This window comes from Phyllostomus hastatus, unplaced genomic scaffold (genome assembly GCF_019186645.2).
Source record: "Phyllostomus hastatus isolate PE091 unplaced genomic scaffold, TTU_PhHast_1.1 phas_contig_1048, whole genome shotgun sequence".
Taxonomy (NCBI): domain Eukaryota; kingdom Metazoa; phylum Chordata; class Mammalia; order Chiroptera; family Phyllostomidae; genus Phyllostomus; species Phyllostomus hastatus.
The window spans coordinates 727,159-752,105 of NW_025333513.1; the positions used below are offsets into that span (position 1 = coordinate 727,159).

The window sequence follows — 24,947 nt, forward strand, 5'->3', positions numbered from 1 at the left end:
CCAGAGGGTTGATGGAGGCCACCAATAACACATCTGAAGGCAGATATTGCACTTGATTTCTATTCAGTCTTAATTTTGCTCATGTTAACACAAGAAGAAGCCTGGAGTCCATTTTTTATTTTATGTGTGTGGATTATGACTCACCTGGGTATTTGTTCAAATGGTCCTGCCCACATTTAGCACAATCAAAACTCTCAGGATTATTAGCTCAGACTCTAAATGAAAAACCTTCTTCACTCATAGAAGTAATTATTCTGTTTTGCATTGCCTCCCAGAGAATTTCTTGAAGACTTAAAAATTCAAAAGACTCTTCTCAGAGTTCATTGTTTTATTTATCCTCCTCCGCCCTACAGGTGTGCTGATGTTGGATGGTCTCTAGGTTTGGACAGGGCTCCATGGTTTATGTCACACGGTCTGGTGGGAAGGCGAAGCATTTCCTACCAGGAGCAAAAATAAGGTTAGGAAAGATTGCTGAACTGTCTTTCACTGACCTGTGTGATGTCAGATGATCTCCCTGCTCGATCCTGCCTCCCTGTTAGTTTTTAAAAAATTTAAAATGTTTCAAGAGGTGTGGTTGTTAAAAGATCAGACTATGAAGCCAGACTGCCTTCAAATCCCAGGGTCACCACTTACCAAATATGTGACACTGGGCAACTTTCTAATCTCTGCATCTCAGCTTCCTCACCTGTAAAATGGGGGTAATGAGAGTAACTTCCTTACAGGGTTGAAATGACTAAAATAGTTAATACACGTAAAGAACTTAACACTGTGCCTATGACATGGTATTTTCTTCTTATATACATACATATATAAAAAGAATAACATAATAAACATTTAAGTCCTCACACAGAAATCCTAGCACTATGCAATATTTACTTTTTATATTTTTAAATATATTTTATTGATTATGCTATTACAGTTGTCCCATTTTCCCCCCTTTATTCCCCTTCACCCTGCGCACCCCCTCCTACACATATTCCCCACCTTTAGTTCATGTCCATGGGTCATACATGTAAGTTATTTGGCTTCTACATTTCCTATACTATTCTTAAACTCCCCCTGTCTATCTTCTACCTATCATTTGTGCTACTTATTCCCTGTACCTTTTCCCCATTTCTATAACCCTCCAGGTGATCTCTATTTCTGTGGTTCTATTCCTGTTCTAGTTATTTGCTTAGTTCATTTTTGTTCTTGTTTTTGTTTTTTTTAGATTTGGTTGTTAATAACTGTGAGTTTGTTGTCATTTTACTGTTCATAGTTCTGATCTTCTTTTTCTCAGATAAGCCCCTTTCACATTTCATAGAATAAGGGCTTGGTGATGATGAACTCCTTTAACCTAACCTTATCTGGGAAGCACTTTATCTGCCCTTCCATTCTAAATGATAGCTTTGCTGGATAGAGTCATCTTGAATGTAGGTCCTTGCTTTTCATCTCTTTGAATACTTCTTTCCAAACCCTTCTTGCCTGCAAGGTTTCTTTTGAGAAATCAGTGACAGTCTTACGGACGCTCATTTGTGGGTAACTGTCTCCTTTTCTCTTGCTGCTTTGAAGATTCTCTCCTTATCTTTAATCTTGCCTAATGAATTATGATGTGCCTTGGTGTGTGCTTCCTTGGGTCCAAGTTCTTTGGGATTCTCAGAGCTTCCTGGACTTCCTGGAAGTCTATTTCCTTTGCCAAATTGGGGAAGTTCTCCTTCGTGATTTGTTCAAATAAGTTTTCAATTTCTTGTTCATCCTTTTCTCCTTCTGGCACCCCTATGATTTGGATGTTGGAGTGTTTAAAGTTGTCCTAGAGGTCCCTAAGCCTCTCCTCATTTTTTTGAATTCTTGTTTCTTCATTCTGTTCTGGTTGAATGTTTCTTTCTTCCTTCTGGTCCAAATCGTTGATCTGAGTCCTGGTTTCCTTCCCATCACTGTTGGTTCCCTGTACATTTTCCTTTATTTCACTTAGTACAGCCTCCATTTTTTCATCTAATTTGCGACCAAATTCAACCAATTCAGTGAGCATCCTGATTACCAGTGTTTTGAACTCTGCATCTGATATGTTGGCTAGATGTTGGTCACTCAGTTGTATTTTTTCTGGAGCTTTGATCTGATCTTTCATTTGGACCTTTTTTTTTGTCTCAGTGCACCTGTTATGTAGAAGCTGCAGAGCCTTAGATGTTCACCAGGGCAGAGCAACCCAAGTCTCTACACTGTGGTGCTGTATGTGGGGTTGGGGTTCAAGAGGGAACAATGCTGCTTGCTCAGCTCTCTGCCAGCTTTCAGTCACTCCTCCCGTCTACCCACAAGTCGAAATTGGGCCCTTCTAGTGCTGATTCCCTGGGTGGGTGGGCGTGTGTGTACATTCTAGGGACCCTGTTGGCTTTCTCCAATGAACTCTCCTGTGAGCCTGGGCAGTTTGTCCCACCACCTGCAACCCCTCACAGGTTTTTTCATTCAGGGGTTTTGAGGTTTTATTTCCCCGCGCTGGAACCCTGGGTTACTTAGTCTGTCTCATTCCCCAGTTTTTCCTCCCAGTTTATCTGCACATAAATGTGGGACCCCCCACTTGGCCAGCCACCACTTTACCCAGTCCTCCAGCAGCCGCCTTTCTGCAAGTCCTCTCTGCCCAGGCCGCCCATCTCTGCCCTTCCTACGCGTCTGTATGAATGTTTCTTCTTTAATTCCTTGGTTGTTGGACATCCATACAATTCAACTTTCTGGCAGTTATGGTTGTTTTTTGTTTTAAAATTTGTTGTCCTCCTTCTGGTTGTGCAAGGAGGCCCAGTGTATCTACCTATGCTTCCATTTTGGCTGGAAGTCTTTCAAGTCTCTGTATTCATTTATTTTTTTAATAGTTTAATTATTTTGCAAAGACTCATACATGTTTGTTATAAATAAAATTAAATAATATAGAATATTATAAAGAAGGAAGTAAAAAATCACCCTAAGTCCCACTACCCACAGGACAGATACAAGAATATTCATTGCAATAATGCTTATGAAAGCAAAATACTGGAAGCAATATAAGTGTCCATCAACAGGAAAATGGGAACATCAATTGTGATACAGTCATTAAAACACCCACAGCAATTAAATTGACTTAACTCTATGGCAACATGGATAAATCTCAAAACATGAATTTGAATGAAAAAAGTAGTGGCAGGGGATTCATATAATATGATACAATCTTTATAAGGTTTAAAAACATAAAACAATAACATAATTTTTATGGACTCATACCAACTTTTAAAAATAATGTGTAATGGATTCAGAAAAATGGTTATCTCAAGAAAGAAAAAGAAGGGAGTGTAATAGGGTTGGATACTCATGTGTCTGTGTTAATTGTTTCAGTAATATTTTGTTTTAAAAATGTCTAAGGTGGAACCAGCCAAGATGGAAGAGTGGGTAGACCCCCGTGCCTCCTTGCACAGCCAAAAGAAGGACAACAACAAATTTAAAAACAAAAAACAACCAGAACTGACAGAAAATTGAACTCTATGGAAGTCCAACAATCAAGGAGTTAAAGAAACATTCATCCAGACCAGCACCCGGGACAGAGAGGACTCAAGGCAAGATGGCGGCTGGTGGACCCAGCCAGGCAGTGGATTGTGGACTAGGTGGTCCCACATTCACGTGAAGATAAACTGGGAAGAACAACTGGGGAGTGAGACAGACCGCGCAATCCAGGGTTCCAGAGTGAGGAAATAAAGCCTCAAACCTCTGATTGAAAACACCTGTGGGGGTTCAGGTGGTGGGAGAAACTCCCAGGCTCACAAGAGAGTTCATTGGAGAGGCCAACAGGGTCCTAGAATGTACACAAGCCCACCCACCCAGGAATCAGCACTAGAAGGGCCCAATTTGACTGTGGGTAGACAGGGAAGTGACTGAAAACCGGCAGAGCTGAGACAGTGGCATTGTTCCTGCTCTGTCCCCTTCCCCACATACAGCATCACAACGCAGACACTTGGGTTGCCCTGCCCTGGTGAACATCTAAGGCTTTGCAGCTTCTACATAACAGGTGCACTGAGACAAAAAAAAAGGTCCAAATGAAAGATCAGATCAAAGCTCCAGAAAAAATACAACTGAGTGACCAACATCTAGCCAACATATCAGATGCAGAGTTCAAAACACTGGTAATCAGGATGCTCACTGAATTGGTTGAATTTGGTCGCAAATTAGATGAAAAAATGGAGGCTGTACTAAGTGAAATAAAGGAAAATGTACAGGGAACCAACAGTGATGGGAAGGAAACCAGGACTCAGATCAACGATTTGGACCAGAAGGAAGAAAGAAACATTCAACCAGAACAGAATGAAGAAACAAGAATTCAAAAAAAATGAGGAGAGGCTTAGGGACCTCTAGGACAACTTTAAACACTCCAACATCCAAATCATAGGGGTGCCAGAAGGAGAAAAGGATGAACAAGAAATTGAAAACTTATTTGAACAAATCACGAAAGGAGAACTTCCCCAATTTGGCAAAGGAAATAGACTTCCAGGAAGTCCAGGAAGCTCTGAGAATCCCAAAGAACTTGGACCCAAGGAAGCACACACCAAGGCACATCATAATTCATTAGGCAAGATTAAAGATAAGGAGAGAATCTTCAAAGCAGCAAGAGAAAAGGAGACAGTTACCCACAAATGAGCGTCCGTAAGACTGTCACTGATTTCTCAAAAGAAACCTTGCAGGCAAGAAGGGTTTGGAAAGAAGTATTCAAAGAGATGAAAAGCAAGGACCTACATTCAAGATGACTCTATCCAGCAAAGCTATCATTTAGAATGGAAGGGCAGATAAAGTGCTTCCCAGATAAGGTTAGGTTAAAGGAGTTCATCATCACCAAGCCCTTATTCTATGAAATGTGAAAGGGGCTTATCTGAGAAAAAGAAGATCAGAACTATGAACAGTAAAATGACAACAAACTCACAGTTATTAACAACCAAATCTAAAAAAAAACAAAAAACAAGAACAAAAATGAACTAAGCAAATAACTAGAACAGGAATAGAACCACAGAAATAGAGATCACCTGGAGGGTTATAGAAATGGGGAAAAGGTACAGGGAATAAGTAGCACAAATGGTAGGTAGAAGATAGACAGGGGGAGTTTAAGAATAGTATAGGAAATGTAGAAGCCAAATAACTTACATGTATGACCCATGGACATGAACTAAAGGTGGGGAATATGTGTAGGAGGGGGTGCGCAGGGTGAAGGGGAATAAAGGGGGGGAATGGGACAACTGTAATAGCATAATCAATAAAATATATTTAAAAAAGAAACTAAATGAATACAACCTATTTTTCCTAAAAATGAGAGAATGAATGCATATTGAAAAATTATAAGGTGTTGTTATGTAAATATATATCAGCATTAATAATACCGATACTAATATTAGTATTAGTATTGATGTTAGTATTAATATTAGTATTCATTACCCCAATCTCCTCTGGCAGGAAATTGGAAATTAATAAAGAAATGAAATAATGGTTCCACAATAATGGAGAAAGTAATGACAGTTCCATGGAAATACAATCAGGCTGAACGTTGTGAAAAGGTAAACTTAGAATTGAAAGAATCTGGAGGAAAGAGGAAGGCAGTTTCTTTCTGAGCCTTGGGCTTAAATCCTGGCTTTCTCAAAAAAATCTGTGTCTCCTTGGACACACTATTTAAACTCTCACTCTCCATTTCTTTATCTGCAAATGGGAATAATAATAATATTGATCTTATTTTCTTGTGACGGTGAAATGACTCAAATTACTTAAGGAGATGGAGATTTGGCACATTGTAGGGGGTCATTATGTATTTGTTCCTTTTTTCCTCTTTTCTTAGCTCTACCTAGCATGTAGACAGCAAGATACAGTATACATTGTGACCCAGTTGGAGAAAGTGATTATAACAGAATGAGATGCGTTGTAGTTTTTGTTTTTGAACACAAGGGAGACATAAGGAGTTGGTGTTTACTTAAGATGCTTTGGCTCTGTTAAGATAAAGGGGCCAAGAAGAGAAGAAAAAAAGAGAAAAGAATATACTGCTTCTGGATGTATCTAGGTCAAGGTGTTACTGTACAGGCACTGGCCTGGAACGGTCTGCCTCAGGCCAGCCTGTAGTGTGTGGGTTCTTTACTTTGTGTAGGAAAGATTTCACTACACGAGGCCAGGTGTTTTTTAAAAATCTTTACTTATTTTTAGAGAGAGGGGAAGGGAGGGAGAGAGGGAAAGAAACATCAATGTGTGGTTGCTTCTTGAGAGTCTCCTACTGGGGAACTGGCCCACAAACCAGGCCTGTGCCTTGACTGGGAACGGATCCAGCGACCCTTTGGTTAGCAGGCTGGCACTCAATCCACTGAGCCACACCAGCCAGGGTGAGTCCAGGTGATTTTGAGTGTGTTTACCAAGGCTGGGGGCAGTGAAACAAAAAGAGAGGGTAGAAGTGGTAACAGGAGAGAGCCTAGGCGGTGCTCTGCTTTGGTTCCCTAGAGAAGTTGGAGGAAAGGAGGAGCCAAGGCAGGGCTGCTGTTAGCTCACTGGGAAGTCAGAGAAGAAGGGGGCCCTGGAAACAGGATCACGGAGTAAGCTCATGTTGAGCTGCCGCTGCCCACATCTCCCCTGGCTGCGAGTCTCCTGGGCATCCTTAGAGTTTAGGAGGAAATTAAAGGCTCATGCCTAAAATGGGGCATGGGCCTGCTCTGCAGGGAGCCTGCACTGTGTCTTTGTCCTGAGGGCTTTTTATCTTTCTTCTGGGTGAGAATCTTAGTGGAAGGTTTCAGGAGAATACTCATCAGCTCTCCAGGGGCCTTTTTAATGTGCTGATATGTCAGCATGGAGCAGACTAGGGAAGGGGGCAGTTTGGGGAATATTCTTTGTTCCTCTATACTGTTTTACTTTTATTTTGGGTCTGGCTTTTAATGGGGTTTTTGTTATTTGTTCCCCTGATTTCATCTGTCCTTGGGCTTAGCTGGCACAAATGACATTAATTGGGTCTCTGTTCTCTATCTCCCAGACCAGTTCTCTGGTTAGGAAGGAGAGGTATAAACCATTCACTCTCGTGTCTTTGGTTAGGGGAGATAAGTTCTTGCCACTAACCAACCAGCTGTAAGTTGCTCAAACTGTTTGGCCTTATTAATTTTTTGGCTTAGTTTCTCCATTATACTTGCCCAGGAATTTTCCTAGCTTCTTACTATCCTGCTGCAGAGGGACCAAGGAACCAAGAGCCATGAGATAAAGACAATCAGGTTTTCTTTTGCATTGTCCCATTTACCACAGAAGGAAAAAAGAGAGTCAGGGCATCAGATGCTCTGTTCAGAAGAAAAGATAGTACAATAGGGTGGTACCTGCTGTTTTTTTACCTCTTGAATAGAGTAACAGGGTGGAGGCACCGGAAAAACCCCTAACGTGGGGGTTCTGGTGTTTCCTCATCATTGTGTAGGTGGATGTTGAAAGCGGTGGTACTGCCCACTGCAAGGCTGCTCTTCAGTCTTACCTATTTACTTCCCCTCAAGTACACTTTAGATTTTATTTCCTTTTCCTGGAATCACTTCTAGATGTATTTCTGTGATCAGAACAAGAAATGGGAGGCAGTTAAGAAGATCTTGGGTCTTGCAGCAGTTAAAAATTTCCAAATGCATATAAAAGAATGAAGTCAAACCTGTATTTATACCATACACAAAAACAAATTAAAAAATAGATTAAAGCCTAAACATGAAACCCAGACCATAAATCTCCTAAAAGAACGACAAAGGGCAAAACTTCATGACATTGGACTTAACAATAATTTCTTGGATATAACACTCCTAAAAGCACAAGCAACAAAAGAAAAAAATAGACTAATGGGACTACATCAAACTTAAGACTTTCATGCATCAAAGAACATAATCAACACAGTGAAAGGCATCCTGTGGAATGGGAAAAATATTTGCAAATGATATACCTGATAAGGGGTTAATATCTAAAATATATAAGGAACTCCTATAACTCAGCAACAAAAAAAATCAAATAACCTGATTAAAAAATGGGCAAAGGACTTGAATAGACATTACTCCAAAGATGATTTACATATGGCCAACAAGAATATGAAAAGATCCTCAACTTCCATAGTCATCACAGAAAAGAATATCAAAACCACAATGAAATATCACCTCACATCCACTGGAATGACTACTGTCAAAAAAGAAAACAACAACAAAAAAATAACCAGTGTTAGCAAGGGTGTGAAGAAAATTGGAACCCATGTGCACCATTAGCTGGATTGTAAAATGGTGACCACCATGTAAAACAGTATGGAGGGATTCGATCCCTGGTCAGGGTACATACCTAGGTTATGGGTTTGGTCCCTGATTGGGGCGCATAGGGGTACAACTGATTGAAGTCTCCCTCCCTCTCATTCTCTCTCTCTCTCTCATTTTCTTTCTCCCTTACTCTCTCTCCAAAATTAATCAATAAAACACATTCTGAGGTGAGAATAAAGAAAAAAAAAGAAACAGTATGGGGGCCTTTAAAAATTAAAAACAGAACTACTACATTACCCAGAAATTCCACTTCTGGGTACATATCCAAAAGAATTGAGAGCAATGATTTGAAGAGATATTTGCACATTCATGTTCATAGCAGTGTTATTCACGAGGTAGAAGCAACACAAATGTCCATCAATAGACAAATCGATAAACAAAATGTGGTGCCTACATACAGTGAAATATTATCCAGCCTTAAAAAGAATAGAAATTCTGACATGAGCAATAACGTGGATGAGTGTTGAGGACATTGTATAAAGTGAAATGAGCCAGTATAAAGTGAAAAGACAAATATGGTACAATTTCACTTACAGGAGGTATATTAAGTAGTCATATTCATAGAAACAGAAAGTAGAATGGTTGTTGTCAGGGACTAGGGTGGTGGGAAGGAGAATTGTTTAATAGATACAAAGTTTCAGTTTTGCAAGATGAAAATGTTCTGGAAATAGGTTCACAACCATGTAAATATGCTTAACAGTATGGAACTGTACAGTTAAAAACAGTTAATATGGTAAATTTTATGTTTTTCTTAATCACATACAAAAAATTAAAACAAATGCCTAAATAATTTTGCCATAATTTGTCCCCTCACTAGCCTGTTCCTCAAAACAAACTTTTGGAGAATCATCCAGGGTCCAGGTAAGGATTCCTTAAAGACATCTCTGGCTATCCTAGTTCCCCTCAGCTCTTCTGTCCTCCTAAGTCCTGTGGCCTCTTTGTCTTCTGCTCATTTGGCACTTGAACGCATGATGCTTTGCACTGTTGACTACCTTTACATAGTTATTTATAGAAATGTATGGCCTTGTGGCTACCATTGTCATATAATACCTTAATATTTAACATTCACAAACACTGATGCCCACTTTATTTAAACTTCCAACCCTGGGAAGTAAGCATAGAATGGAAGTTTTAGCTTGTGGTTAAGTTTATGTATGTAAATACTAATTGTAGCTGTAGATAAAACGCTAAATATTTTTTCTTTATTTTGTTTATCTTTTTTCTCCATTTCATTGATCTTTTTGCAGCATTCCCTATGCAGAGGTGAGGAAACTGAGATCTAGAAAGAAGCTAAGCTCGCATAGCACAAGGATTAAGTCTCTCTTTTCCAGGTCACTGTCCTAGCTCAGCTTTGCTTATAATAAGCTAGCAGCTAGCAGACATTTGCTTCTCCACTGAATAGCTCCTTTGACTGCTAGCTGCTTCCTAGGTTTTGCAGCTTACAAGCTTTAAGGCAGTAGAGAAGGGGAGGAAAATGTACAGAACTGAAATGAATTCATGTTTGACAAGCCTCCAGGTTTCCAATGTTCTTCTCTTCAAAATGAAATTCCTCAATGTTTTATTATGTGATCACTTTATTAAAAATCTGAAAACACAGATAAAAAATGTTAAAAAATCCATTACTCCCCACACTCAGAGATTGTCATTGTTAATACTATGGGGTATATCCTTCCAGATGTGTCTTACACTCATTTGTCTATCTCTCTTATCTGGGTAACAGTTAATACTACTTTTTGTCATATTTTTTATCATTTAAGAAAATATTGTAGGAGTCCTAGCCAAGATGGAGGTATAGGTAGAAATGCTTCATTTCCTCGAATGACAAAAAGGATAACAACAATTTAAAAACAATAAACAAGCAGAAATACCAGAATATCAAGCTGTATGGACCTCTGACAACTAAGGAGTTAAAGAAACATTCATCCAGACTGGTATGCCAAGACAAAGAAATATGGCCCAAATGAAAGAACATATCAAAACTGCAGAAAAAAGAGCTAAGTGATGAGGAGATAGCCAACCTCTCAGATGCAGAGTTTAAAACACTGGTAAGAAGGATGCTCACAGAATTGATTGAGTATGGCCACAAAATAAAGCAAGAAATGAAGGCTATACAAAGTGAAATAAAGAAAAATATACAGGGAGCCAACAGTGAAGGGGAAGAAACCAGGACTCAAATCAAGGATTTCAATCAAAAGGAAGAAATAAACATCCAACCAGAACAGAAAGAAGAGAGTTCAAAAAAATGAGGAGAGGCTTGGAACCTCTGGGACAACTTTAAGTGCTCCAACATCCAATTCAAAGGGCTTCCAGAAGGAGAAGAGGAAGAGCAAGAAATTAAAAACTTATTTGAACAAATAATGAAGGAAAACTTTCCCAATCTGGTGAAGGAAATAGACTTCCAGGAAGTCTAGGAAGTCCAGAGAGTCCCAAAGAAACTGGATCCAAGGAGGAAAACACCAAGACACATCATAAGTAAATTACCCAAGATTTAAGATAAGGAGAGATATTAAAAGCATTACGAGTAAAGGAGACAGTTACCTACAAAGGAGTTCCCATAAGACTGTCAGCTGATTTCTCCAAAGAAAACTTACAGGCAAGAAGAGGCTGGAAAGAAGTATTTGAAGTCATGAAAGGCAAGGATCTACATCCAAGATTGCTCTATCCAGCAAAACTACCATTTAGAATGGAAAGGCAGATAAAGTGCTTACCACATAAGGTCAAGTTAAAGGAGTTCATCATCACCAAGCTCTTATTATATGAAGTGTTAAAAGGACTTATCTAAGAAAAAGATAAAAAATATAAGTAGTAAAATGACAACAAATTCACAACTATCAACAACCTAACCTAAAAAAAAAGGAAAAAAGCAAACAACTAGATCAGGAACAGAATTACAGAAATGGAGATCACATAGAGGGTTATTAGTGGGGTTGGGGAGGTGGACAATGCGGGGGAAAGGTACAGGGAATATGAAGCATAATTGGTAGGCATAAAATAGACAGGGAGAGGTTAAAATCAGTCCCAGAAATGGAGAAGCCAAAGAACTTTTATGTGTCAGCCATGGATATGAACTAAGGGGATGGGGGAATGCTGGAAGAGGGGTGCAGGGTAGAGCGGGGATAAAGGGGAGAAAAAAATTGGGACAACTGTAATAGCATAATCAATAAAATATACTTAAAAAGAAAAAAGGGATAAAAGAATATATTGTAAACATTTTTCTGTATTAGCAGAGATAATAGAGCAACAATTAAGAAAATACATTTAAGTATAAAAAATTAAAATTAGTAATAATAATTGTTAGTATTTCCAAGCTTATGTTATATAAGTAAGTTCATACAGTATACTAATTTTATTTTATTTTTTAGGACTTCATTTATTTGTTCTTAGAGACAGGGGGACAGAGGGAGAAAGAGAGGGAAAGAAACAGGAATGTGCGGGAGAAACATTGATCGGTTGCCTGTTACCCACCCCTAACTGGGGATCTGGCCTGCAACCCAGGCATATGCCCTGACCAGGAGTCAAACTGGTGACTTTTTGGTTTGTGGGATGAGGACCAACCCACTGAGCCACATCAGTCAGAGATACAATATACTAATTTTAGATACTACTTTTTTACTTAACATAGTATAGACAAGTTTTAAGGTAAAAATTCTTCAAATGTAACCTTATTGTCAAAACTTTGGGAAATATAGAAAAAAGAAAAATAGAAATCTACTGAAATTTTTCTGTGGGATATAATTGGTTGTACGTTTTGTTATATTTTCAGCTTTTTACTTTGCTTATTTTCATGAGTTAATACCTATATTTTTATTTATTTAAATTATATATATATTTTTAAAGATTTTATTTATTTATTTTTAGAGAGGGAAGGGAGGGAGAAAGAGAGAAAGAGAGAGAAATATCAATGTGCGGTTGCTGGGGGCCATGGCCTGCAACCCAGGCATGTGCCCTGACTGGGAATCAAATCTGCGATGCTTTGGTTCACAGCCCGCGCTCAATCCACTGAACTATGCCAGCCAGGGCTAGTTAAATTATATTTTGATTTTGCTACTATAGTTGTCCCAATATCTCCCCCTTTGCCCCCTCCACTCAGCACCCCTGACTCACTCAGGCAATCTCCACACCATTGTTCATGTCCATGGGTCATGCATATAAGTTCTTTGACTACTCCATTTCCTATACTGTACTTTACATCCCCAAGGCTATTCTGTAACTGCCTATTTGTACTTGATTCCCTCACCTCTTCACTCATTCCCTGAGACACCCCTTCCATCTGGCAACCATCAAAAAGATCTCCATATCAACGATTCTGACTTTGGTCTTCTCATTTGCTTAGTTTTTTAGATTCAATTGTTGATAGATATGTATTTATTGAAATCTTTTTTAGATTTTATTTATTTATTTATTTTTTAGAGAGGGAAAGGGAGGGAGAAAGAGAGAGAGAGAAACATCAATGTGTGGTTGCCTCTCACGTGGCCCCCACTGGGGACCTAGCCTGCAACCCAGGCATGTGCCCTGAATTGGAATAGAACTGGCAACCCTTTAGTTTGCAGCCCATGCTCAATCCACTGAGCTATGCCAGCCAGGGCTTATTGCATTCTTATTGTCCATAGTTTTGATCTTTTTCTTAGATAAGTCCCTTTAACATTTTACATAATAATGGTTTGGTAATAAGCTCCTTTTGTTTTTTTCTTGTCTGGAAAGCTCTTTATCTGCCCTCCAATTCTAAATATCTTTGCTGGGTAAAGCAATCTTGGCTGTAAGTCCCTACTTTTCAACACTTTGAATATTTCTTGCCAATCCTTTCCAGCCTATAAAGTTTCTTTTGAGAAAGCAGCTGATAGTCTCATGGGAATTCCCCTGTAGGCAACTAGCTGCTTTTTGCTCTGCTTTTAAGATTTTCTCTTTATATTTAATCTTCAGCATTTTAATTATGATGTATCTTGGAGTGGGCCTCTTTGCATCCATCTTGCTTGGGACTCTCTGTGCTTCCTGCACTTGCATGTCTATTTCCTTCACCCAATTAGCAGAATTTTCTTTCACTATTTTTTGAAATAAATTTCCAATTTCTTTCTGCTTTTCTTCTTCTGGCACTCCTATGAAGTGAATGTTGGAATCCTTGAAGTTGTCCCAGAAGCTGTTTATACCATCCTCATTTTTTGGATTCTTTTTTCTTCTTGTTCTGATTGGTTATTTTTTGCTTCTTGTTCCAAATCATTGATTTGATTCTCAGCTTCATCAACTCTACTGTTGTTTCTTGTAAATTATTCTTTGTTTTTATTACTATATCCTACATTGGATCTTTTTTATGCTGTTGAGGTCCTCACTAAGTTCCTTCAGCATCCTTATAAAGTGTTTGGTTTTTTGTTTTTTTGTTTCCTCTGAGGGGGTGCACAATTTCCGGAAGTACTTAAATATCAGGTCGATGTGTGCAATGGACAGAGCAAGCTCTTACTACATCTCCTAGTTCCAAAAATCCATTTAATGTAATGTCCTTGGATAGAGTACATATCAGATATTTAACTGTTAAGGACAGATACTACACTTAATCTAAACCAAAAGGCCAAGAAGCAATGTTATAAACTGCATTTTGAACTCTGCTTCTGATAGATTGCCTGTTTGCACTTTGTTTAGTTCTTGTTCTGGACTTTGATTTGTTCTTTCAATTGGGCCATGTTTCTTTGTCTCCTTGTTTTAGCAGCCTCTCTGCATTTGCTTCTATGTATTAGGTAGTGCTGCTATAATTCTCTGTTTTGGTACTGTGGCCTATGTAGTAGATATTCTGTAGGGTCCAGTGGCACAGCCTTCCCTATCACCCCAGCTGGAACTCGAGGTACACCCTTTGTGTGGGCTGAGTACACCTCTTATAATTGAGCCTTGATTGCTGTTGGCAGGTCAATGGGAGGGATTTACCCAGGGCAGTCATCTGCAAAGACTGGCTGAGACCACTGACCACCAGCCTACGCCCTCTGTGGAGGATCAACTTTGCAGGGGCAGGGCGGTAGTACTCTGATGTGGTCTGTAGACGTGTTCTACAGCTGTTCACTGGGTGAGCAGGCACTGGTGTTTCCTGAGTGCAGGCCAAGGTCAACCCCTACCTGTGTTTTTCCCAGTGCCACCCTGCCTGATTTATAAAGCAGTCTGAGATGGCTGCTACTTTTGCTGGGCTTGGAGATTTCCAGGCCAAGCCAAGCTGTGAATCTAGGCTGGTTGCTGCTAGTGCTGGGCCAGGGCCACTTAGCAAGAGGTATGGGGGCTGGGGCTTACTGAGGTTGGGTATTGCTTGTTTGGTAGGATTCAGGAAGTTGTTTAGCATGCACCAAGACCAGCCATTCATACGGGAAAGCAGTTTGGGTGGGCCACTGAGTTGTTTGGAATGGAATCTCAGAGGCTCTCCTGGTATGGACAAAGTCTTAGCCAAGTTGATGGAATCTCATCTGTGGCTCCAGCCTTTCTGTTTTGTGGCTCTGGGGGGAGAGGGTTCAAAAAAGGGACAATGGCCTCTGCCTGCCTGTCTGGGAGAAAGCTGTTACCCAGTTCTCTCCTAGATGTGCCAGACAATTCAGCTCTTCCTTGTATGGCAATGGTGATTTTTTAATTGCTACCCCAGTGCTGGTGCTCAGAGGGAGTAGGTATGAGTAGGTCCACGTGTGAGGTTTTTTAACAGGAACTGCTTGGGACTCGAAGTTTTTTCCACCAACTCAATCCCCACTAGTTTTCACAGCCAGAAGTTATGGGGACTTATCTTCCTGGCACTAAAACCCTTGGCTGGGGGCCTAGTGTGGGGCTTGGACTCCTTGCTCCCGATATGTCCCTCCCAAATTTTTATCCACCACATATGGATTGGGACCAGCCCATTCCACGTCTCTACCCCTCCTACCAGTCTGGATGGATGTGGTTTCTTTAATTCCATAGTTGTCAGACTTCTATTCACCCTCTTTTCTGATAGTTCTGTGTGATGGTTGTTCTATATGTTAGTTGTAATTTTGATGTGGTTGTGCAAGAAGGTGAGCTGTGTTTACCTATGTCTTCATCTTGACTGGAAGTAGAACATACCTATATTTTGAAAAATATAGTTTTGTTACTGAACAGCAAGTGGGGTCCTGCTTTCCACCACCACTCCCTAGGCAAAATTCTGTAGGCAAAGGTTTGGTGATGAAGGAAAGGAGTATTTATTCAAATGCTTCACAATTTTGGAATAACAACTTTCCACATGCATTAGTCACTTAAACCTATCAGTTAAGGTTAAACTCTTTTAACACCTGAGTTCTACCATTCCCCCCATTCATTTTTAATTATCTTATTTCTGCAGGGTTAGTTTACAAACTAAAACAATGTAAGATACAATATCTAAAAAATTTTGGATAATGGCAGGCTTCTGCCTTAGAACTGGTCTTCTCTAGAACATTCAAGGAAGAATAAATCTGCAACCCTCTACCAGGTCAGCCTGATTCTAGGCTGTGCCTAGAGTTACTTCCCATCCAAAAGACTGTCCATTGAAAAATGCAGGCAGCTGCAGTACAATCATCCAGGGATCCTTGAGGAAGAAGAGAGGGAGCCAGTGAGCCTGCCCAAGAGCCCTTCTTTTATTTGAAATGTTGTAGTCCATAATTCTATACACTCTGGAGGCACTCAGCTTCTCAACCAGTCCTATCCTAGACTGTTTATCTTTGCCTCGGGCAACCTCCTCCTATGGCCTCCCTACTCCTCCCCAGTGATCTGATCAGATCTCTCTGTATCAGTTTTAATGCAGCTTTTAAAAAATGATGCTGAATAAAGATTTGTTGTATAATTAAATAATCCTCAAAAATGTGTTTATAAAATAGCTACATAATAGCCTACCTTACCAACATAAATTTTAAAGTTTTACTTTAAAATATGATCTTTTTAATGACTACCAAGAAAATACACGTACATTGTAAAAATTCAAGCAATACAGAAATTTATCATTAAAAGTGAACATTTCATATAAATTGGGTTACCAGATTTAGCAAATAAAAATACAGAACACCCAGTTAGTTTGTGACATACTTATATTTTTAAAAAATTGTTATTTACCTGAAATTCAACTCTATCTACGTATCCTGTATTTTATCTGGTAACTTTGCCATAATTCGATCTCCTTAACAATGAGTATATATTCCCCCAGACACTTTGCTATGCATATATTCCACAATATGCATAAACATACACAGTCACATATGTTTTTGAACAAATACAAAAGAGATCAGGGTATATACACTGTTTGACAGCTTGCTTTTTTTCTAGGTCAGTCTTTTATATCTTTTCATGTTAGTTCATATATACATGTAGCATTAAAAAATTTTTAATTGATTTTGAGACAGAAAGAGAGCGAGAGATATCAGTTTGTTGTTCCACTGTGTTATGCATTCATTGATTGATTCTTTGATGTACCCTGACCAGGGATTGAACCTGCAACCTTAAGTGTACGTGGAAGACACTCTAACTGAGCAGAGCTACCCAGGCAGGGAACCTATGTCATTTTTTAAATGGCTGTGTAATATTGCAGAGCAGCAATTTTCAACCTTTTCCATCTCATGGCACACATGAATTAATTACTAAAATTCTGTGGCACACCAAATAATATATTTTTTACTGATCTGACCAAAAAAATAGGTATAATTTTTATTCATTCACACTGAACAGCTATTGTGTTGGCTGTTGTCATATTTTATTTGACAATCAAAGGGAAAAAAGGTCAGTGTCCTTGACTGAATAGACAGGTAATCCATGTTTTAAAATTTTTTACAGTGCACTAATTGAAAATCGCTGCTCTAGAGTATAAGTGTAGTATGATCTACTCAAAGCCTTACTGATGGCCATTTAGATTGTTTCCAATTTCCCCGCATTTTAAATAATTCTTACTGATTATCCTTCTAAATTCATCTTTGGCCATCTTTTTTGGTTTATCTGTATATTTAAGATACAGGGCATACATTTAAAATTTTGATAGACACTGCCAAGATGCCCTCCAAAGAGGTTTTTTCCTATAATTCTACCACTATTGCATGAAATTGCCACAGTCTTCACACTTGTAGAACATTGACTATGATCAATCTTTGTCAGACAAATAGATAAAAATTGATATTACGCTTGTTTTAATTTTAATTTGTTAATCATTCATGACATCCAAAATATTTTCATACATTTATAGGCCGTTTTTCTTTTGTCAGTTGACCATTCATCTCCATTGCAATTTTTTTCTTTAGATTGTTTTTTCCTTATTGATCCTAATAGATATTTATTTAAATTTTTTCTTTTTATTGATTGTGGAGACAGGGGAAGGGAGACACAAAGAAAGGGAGAGAAACATCAGTGTGAGAAAGAAACATCGATCTGTTGCATCCTTCACATGCTGCTTTTGGGGATCTAACATGCCTGCAATCCAGCCATGTGTCCTAACCAGGAATCTAACCTGCAACATTTCAGTCTGCAGGACAATGCTCAACCAACTGAGCCACACTGACCAGGGCTAGGCTTTTACTTATTAAATGAAGAGGAAGTACTCTGTTCTATTTGTTATAAATATTGTCCTCAAATTAGCTTTCTTCTTTTGACTTTGCTCATAGTGTTTTTCTATTTTATTTATTTATTTTTAGACAGAGAGGAAGGGAGGGAGGAAAAAAAAAGGAAGAGAAACATCATGTGAAAGAGAAACATCAATTAGTTGCCTCCTGCATGTATTCCAGTGACCCAAATGGACACCAAACCTGCAACCCAGGTATGTACCCTGACTGGGAATCAAATGGACGCCTTTTTGCTTTGCAGGTCAATGCCCAACTAACTGAGCCACACCAATCAGGGGTTACATTTCATTTTTTAATTGTTGCGGCAAATAAGTTTAAAATTTTTTATGTAGGCAAATTATCAGTCTGATTTCATGATTGGAGACTGTTTCTTCTGTCTAAGACTACTAAAATATTCATTCAGGTTTCTTTCTAGTTCTTTACTTTTTTAGTCATAGATTCATGTAATATTATATTGGCGAAAATAACAAAGTAAGAATTTTTTCAATCCCTGCCCACTTTTGCAATTTTTATTTTGCAATAGTTTCCCTATTGATGAACATTTGGGCTAATTTCAACTTTTCACTATTATATGTGTTATAATACTTCTATGAAAAGCTCATTTATAAGCCTAAGATTTTTGGGCTACAGTATATGAATATTTCTAAGGTTTTTCATACCAATTTATCTAAATTCACATTTACTCACCTTTAGGAAAAATTATATGAATTTACATTCCCAGAAGCAGTGATGTTTGAAAATACCTGTTCTCCCCAGACTCTTACCAAGAAAAGCTATTATAAATCTTTAAAACTTTGCCAATCTGATTAGGCAAAAGTGATACTTTATTGTTGTTTTAACCCATTTGTTTAACTATGAATGACATAATACCTATTTTAATACATATATTGGCCATTTGTATTTCTTCTTTAGTGAATTGACTGTTTACATTCTTATTACTTTTTTTCCTGCAGGGGTTCCCATTATCTTTTAAAGTGTATTTTATTATTATGCTATTATAGTTGTACCATTTTTTTCTCCCTTTTAACCCCCTCTGCCCTGCACCCCCACTCCCTCCAGTATTCCTCCCCCTTTAGTTCATGTCCATGGGTTGTACATATAAGTTCTTTGGCTTCTATGCTTCCTGTACTATTCTTAACCTCCCCCTATTTTCCACCTGCCAATTATGCTTCTTATTCCCTGTACCTTTTCCCCAATTTTCCCCTCTCCTCCTCTCCCTCCCTGCAGATAGCCCTGCATGTGACCTCCATTTCTGTGATTCTATTCCTGTTCTAGTTGTTTGCTTAGTTTGTTTTTGTTTTTTAGCCTGTTGTTGATAGTTGTGAATTTGTTGTCTAAAATTTTACTACTTATATTTTTTATCTTCTTTTTCTTATATAAGTCCCTTTAGCACCTCATATAATAAGGGCTTGGTGATGATGAACTCCTTTAACTTGACTTTATCTAAGAAGCACTTTATCTGCCCTTCCATTCTAAATGAAAGCTTTGCTGGATAGAGTAATCTTGGGTGTAGGTCCTTGCCTTTCATGACTTGGAATACTTCTTTCCAGCCTCTTCTTGCCTGCCAGATTTCTTTTGAGAAATCAGCTGCTAGTTTTATGGGAACTCCTTTGTGGGTAACTGTCTCCTTTACTCTTAATGCTTTTAAGATTCCTTATCTTTTATCTTGGGTAATTTACTTATGATGTGCCTTGGTGTGTGCTTCCTTGGGTCCAACTTCTTTGGGATTCTCTGAGCTTCCTGGACTTTCTGGAAATCTATTTCCTTCACCAGATTGGGGAAGTTTTCCTTCATCATTTGTTCAAACAAGTTTTCAATTTCTTGTTCTTCTTCTTCTCCTTCTGGCATACCTGTTTCAGATGTTGGAGCACTTAAAGTTGTCCCAGAGGTTCCTAAGCCTCTTCTCTCTTTTTTTGAATTCTTATTTCTTCATTCTGTTCCAGTTGAATGTTTATTTCTTCCTTTTGATTGAAATCGTTGATTTGAGTCCTGCTTTCCTCCTCTTCACTCTTGGTTCCCTGTATATTTTTCTTTCTTTCACTTTGTATAGCCTTCACTTCTTCATTTTGTGGCCATACTCAATCACTTCTGTGAGCAACCTGATTACCAGTGTTTTGAACTCTGCAGCTGAGAGGTTGGCTAGCTCCTCATCACTTAGCTCTTGATCTGTGCTTTCATTTGGGCCGTTTTTCTTTGTCTCAATGCAGTACATTGTAAGGGGTGGAGACTTAGGTATTTGCCAGGGCAGGGCAACCCACTTCACTGCATTGTGGTGCTGTATGTGGCAGAGGGGTCAGAGAGGGAACAATGCCACTTTCTCAGTTCTTACTCTGCTTTTAGTCACTTTCCCCACTACCCACGAGCAAATTGGGCCCTACTGGTGTTGATTCCCAGGTGGGTCAGTTTGTGCATGTTCTAGCACCCTATGGGTCTCTCCAATCGACTCTGCTATAAGACTGGGAGTTTCTCCCACCACCACAACCCCCACAGGTTTATACAGCCAGAGATTTTGAGACTTCCCTTCCCTGCGCTGGAACCCTGGGTTGCTTGGTCTGTCTCACTCCACAGTTGTTCCTCCTGATTTATCCATACACAAATGAGGGACTGCCTAGTTCACCAGCTGCCACCTCATCCACCAGGTCTGCCAGTTGCTGACTTGTCACGTGTCCTCTCTGCCCCAGCTGCCTGTCTCTGCTGCTTCTACCAGTCTGGAAAGATGTTTCTTCTTTAACTCCTTGGTTGTCAGACTTCTGTACAGTTTGATTTTCTGGCAGTTCTGGTTGGTTTTGTTGTTATTGTTAAATTGGTTTTTGTCTTTCTTTTGGTTGTGCAAGGAAGCAAAGGGTATCTATTTACACCTGCATCTTGGATGAAATTCAGGTTTCCATGATTTTTAAGAGTAGCATGTTCATCCCTATGTTCATCTACTACAAATCAAATATTTATTTTATTCTAAATTTGTTTGGTCTTGTTTTATGACTTGATTTGTTCTTTGACTTCATCCAGGAGATAATGCAGTTTGAATGGAACCTGGAGAATATCATGGAATCTAAGGGAAACTGTCCAACCAGGACTCAGTGTGAGAGGAACCTCTCTCTTCCATGCCTTCGGGTCTCACATCTTTGGTTTTCTGTGCTTCAAGGCATTCTTTTTTATAGACAGGCAATATCTCCTTCTCATAAGTGCCACACGAAGGTGGTGGTCTCTTTCCTTTCTATGACTCACATTCAAGTAAACAGCCTATGTCTACTCCATCCACTCAAATGAGTTCCAATTTCAAATTCCTGAAAAGGAGAATCTGATTGGCTCATCCTAGGCCAGGCATCACTCTCTTGTTCAGTCAATGGGGGTTAAAGAACAGAGTTATATGGTGCAGATATGACTGCTGGTGGCTACTTAGAGGGTTGTCAATGGTTTGCTGACAAAGGAAGTTATCACATTTTGAATGTCCCCCCAAGTTTCACTATAAGTTATTATCATACAATATACCCTGACATCTATTTGCACTCTCTTCTGTTCTATGAATTAGTTTTGCTGTGGCATAATCTTAGAACTACCTGGCCTTGGGAATTCTGAATCTTAAGGATTTGGAGATCTGGAAACAATCAGTCTAGGCTTCCCTGATGAGATGAATCACTCTTCTCCTAGACAGTCAACTTTTGAATGATAAAATGGCTTAATTCCCTTAAGAAATCCTGAAACTGACCTGGCCTTGGGGTCTGGGATTAATTTAAATTTCTTACACAAGATCACTGGCCTAAGAAATCCAGAAGGAAACAGGTTGGTCTTGGGCATATACCAGGCAGTGATATATCCAAGTATAGCCCCTGACATAGTTCTGAGATGGTACCTAGAAGGTCTTTTAGAATACTGCTTTTGACTTTCCTTTCTTAGAGTGGTGTTCAGCAATTTGTCCCTTTGCCTCTCAACCAGTCCTTCTCTAGGACCTTTTCCAAACAAAACAAAACAAAGCAAAACAGAAGGCAGATATGTAGGTGTTCATAACTTTAAGACTTAAGTGGAAATTCACATTTCTGGGAGTCTCCTGATTGGGTAACAGTTCATTTTCTCCATTTTGTAACCCATCTGCACAAGAGAACCATGGCAATGAGGATGGAGGTGGTTCTTTCTTCATAACTAATGTGTGATCCACCTTGGTCATTGTTTCTGCATAGTGTTTAGGGATGGGACAGTTCTTTATCATGCATGACTGTCCCAAGAATTGCATCTCTGGTCCTCAGGGAATTAATAGCCAGGATATCACATCATTATCATGAGAACCAAAAATGTTCCTGCAAAGTTTCAAAATTCACTTGAGGAATAGTTGCACTCCTTTGAGATAATGACTATTATGTATAAGCCATTTCGGTCTCTTATTCCCCATGATCTCTTTGCATTATGTGGGCTGTTTATATGTGAGTTAAGACCCTAGTACTTGCCAAGAGTTTTTAGTTTTCTTGGGTCAGTATTCTTTTGCATTTATATATAGAGAAAGAAACACAAATTTGTTGTTCCACTTATTTACCCATATTTTTTGGACCATAAGATACACCTAGGTTTTAGAGGAGGAAAATAGGAAAAAAATGTGTGAAGCAAAAAATGTGGTAAAATTAAATATAACATAAATAATGTATTTCACTAATGTAAATGTAAACAGAACTCAACAGCAGCATTAACAACCATTATTCCTCCCAAATTTGGGGGGAGGGGTGCATCTTATAGCCTGAAAAATATGGTATGCATTCATTGGTTTATTCTTTTATTGCCCTGAGCAGGGATCAAACCCACAACCTTGGCATACTGGATGATGCTCTAACCAACTTAGCTACCCGGCCACTGCCTTTTGGGTCAGCATTCTAATAGAGTTCTTAGGTTCCAATAACATTTTCTTATTTTGGATCCCTGGTCAACACAACTTTAAACCATGGATGTTGTAAACGAAGGCACTTTCTAGAAAATCTATGGTCTAACATGAAATCAGTTCTTAGGTCAAAATTCCTATTTTATATGTAAGGCCAAATTGAACTCAAAGTATAAAAGGAATAGTGGGTAGAGAGCTAGACTAGAAGTTTGGAGAACCCTTACTACCTGTGGGATTTTGTGTAAATCAATTCTCTTCTCTTAGTTTCAATTTCATTTGTAAAGTGGGGAGGTTGGACTACAGTCTCAGTTCCTTTCAGCTCTAATATCGTGATTTTAAAAATCTTTGTGTCTCCATTCCATCGTCCATAAGATTGAGATAGTATGTTCTCAACCCTGAGGGAGACTCAACTTTCCTAAATGGTAGTGAAATATTCCAACATTGTGGCGAATCAAAAATTAGGTCCCTGAAATGATCTAAGCTTCCACAAAGATTTCAGAGGCCCAAGAACCGTGTGAATGTTTATAACTACTGTATAATGAGTTTGTAAGTATTACTATAGCAAGGTATATTTCCCGTAAGATATTCACATTGGAAGTAGAAAAATCATTAGAGAGAAAAAGGACAGTCCTTTATTAGGAAAGGAGAAAGGACACATATATAATATTCAGATGGAGGACCAGGAAGTAGAAGAGGGGCTAGGGGAAGAAGTAACCCCTGCCTACTTGTATCAGTGCCCAACCTTCCAAGAATCTCTTAATGTTTTTGGTCACAATGTTAAACTATTTCTTGAGTGCTTCTTATGGAGCAAGCACAGTATTGAGCTCATATATTCTTACCTTATTTAATCCTATATCACAATAAGCCTATCTGTGCAAGTACTATGTTTGCCAATAATTAGAAAAGTGAGAATTTGAATCCCAAATGTGTGACCCCAGAACCCAGGTTTAATTTTACTCTTACTAAATAAAATATTTATCATGAAATAATAGTTGCAGTAAAAGTATTATATTTTAATGAATAATTATATTTTACTCTTATTTCGTAGTGTGACAGGAGGCGGAATGATTTCCCTTTCCAAAACCTCCTAGCACCCTAGACACTACCAGTGACTTATTCTAGTTTTGCGTGCTGTTGAAAATATACTCTATTAGGAATCTGAAAGCTGATTTCTGGTTTTGCTGCTCTGTGTTTCTGTACAAGGCATATAAGCCTTCTGGATCTCACATTCATTTTTTGTAAAACACAGTGCTACTTGAAGGCAGGAGACTACTTCCTACTTATTGTAACCCCCTTGAATGTAGCAGTGTGGGGTAAATAGTGTTCAAAAGCACTTCCTGAACAAAGGAATGTAAGAGGGTAGACAAGATGGTCCCTATGCTTCCTTTCTCATTCTTTGATCTTGAAACAGGGCCTTGACCAGGTAAGTGTACCATATATACCACAGGTGGCAAACACAAGGCCTGTGGGCTGAATCCAGCCCTCCACCTTGTTTTATCCCACCAGGCACCTTGTTTCTACCCAGCAGCAGTGCCAAGCTCTCACTTAACTGTTAAGGAGTAGTTACATTTATACAGTCCGAAAATTACATTCAGCCCTCTGAAGACAACCTTGAGGCTGACACAGCCCCCAGTGAAAATGAGTTTGACACACCTGAATATACAGTAACGCTTTGCCTTCTATTCAAAAAAATAGAATAAGGCATGCCAAATTCTCATTAACCTTTATTTTGAGAGGGTTGGTCTTGCCCAATTATGTACAGTGCCCGTTTGAACTGTCATAAACGTTTTCATCAAGGCCTCCTTTACTTCCCCAGACTAGCTACTACTGTTGAAATACGTAAACAGTCCTGATGAACTGTAGTAATCACCACCCAGGGGGGCGGAAAACCAAAGATTTTCAACTAAACCCCTCTGGGAAAGCAGCTCTGTAAACTTACGCAAACAAGTCCTTCCAGCGTGAAGTGGATACCCCTGGCTGGGAGGACTGGGTACCAGGGTATACTTTGGTACTTGACCTTGCCATAGCATCTGCTCTTCCAGAGACTTTTTGCAGGAGTTTCTTCACCTACAAAATGGTGGAGTAGTCCTAGACCCGAGAGTTTCTCCCCTCCAAACCGGGCTTTAACTCCGCCCCCTGAGGGTGGAGGCGGGGCGAGGCAGAGGTCAGGCCAGGAGTCACCCCAGGCCTCCCGCCGCTGGGCGGTGCCTTTCCTCCTTCCCACTTCCCGCCCCCTCGTTTCACCGCGGTGAGGTCACGCGGGAGACGTCACGGGGT

General features: G+C 39.2%; 1 long non-coding RNA gene and 1 other non-coding gene across 2 annotated transcripts; both read right to left on the reverse strand.

The window, feature by feature from the left end:
- Window positions 1-313: 313 nt before the first annotated feature.
- On the reverse strand, window positions 314-24,763 carry LOC123815788. Its single transcript, XR_006785167.1, has 3 exons — window positions 24,610-24,763; window positions 634-685; window positions 314-437 (listed from the first exon to the last, which is right to left on the reverse strand). It is a non-coding gene; the product is annotated as an uncharacterized LOC123815788 (long non-coding RNA).
- LOC123816702 lies at window positions 13,646-13,836 on the reverse strand. Its single transcript, XR_006785338.1, has one exon. It is a non-coding gene; the product is annotated as a U2 spliceosomal RNA (small nuclear RNA).
- Window positions 24,764-24,947: the final 184 nt, after the last annotated feature.